The sequence below is a fragment of the Halyomorpha halys genome, unplaced genomic scaffold (genome assembly GCF_000696795.3).
Source record: "Halyomorpha halys isolate HHAL.00 unplaced genomic scaffold, Hhal_1.1 Scaffold72.1, whole genome shotgun sequence".
Classification (NCBI taxonomy): domain Eukaryota; kingdom Metazoa; phylum Arthropoda; class Insecta; order Hemiptera; family Pentatomidae; genus Halyomorpha; species Halyomorpha halys.
Genome location: NW_027109364.1, coordinates 234,746 through 235,332, shown reverse-complemented (window position 1 = coordinate 235,332; position 587 = coordinate 234,746).

Here is a 587-nt window from a genome sequence, read left to right as displayed (position 1 = left end):
CAATACTGAAACAATATACATAAAATAAAAACGTAATTAAAATCATTTATCTATAAATATCAACTATTTATTAAAAAAGAGGATATTACAATATAAATAATTTTAAATGCAAAGAAGAAAAAAAAAACTAACTGACTAAATACATAAAAAACAAAAGAGAAAGATAGTTACAATATATCTAATAGTATTGGATTAGACTGGTGAAGTAAAAGTTAATTAAATATAAGGATTTTAAATGAGGAAAGGGTTGGTACATGGTGTATGTTAGAGGGAATGGAGTTCCAGAGATATGCAGCTCGGCTAAAAGATGATTTATCAAACGCTGCAGCTCGGTGAGGTGGAGGGTTGCTGTTTTTTATTTTTGTATCTTTGCTGACCCTAACAATTTCTTCTTATATTACATATTAAAATTTCTGCGATGATTTATAACAATTATCTTAAGTTACAGTTCTCTCAGTCTATTAGATCTCCAGCAAGGGCCTCATTCCTCAGAAAACCTTAACTTCAATAATTATGAGAGATAGTTGACCGTGGATGATAAATGAGGAGAAGATGGTTGGGGGTGCGGTCAATGAAAAACACAAATA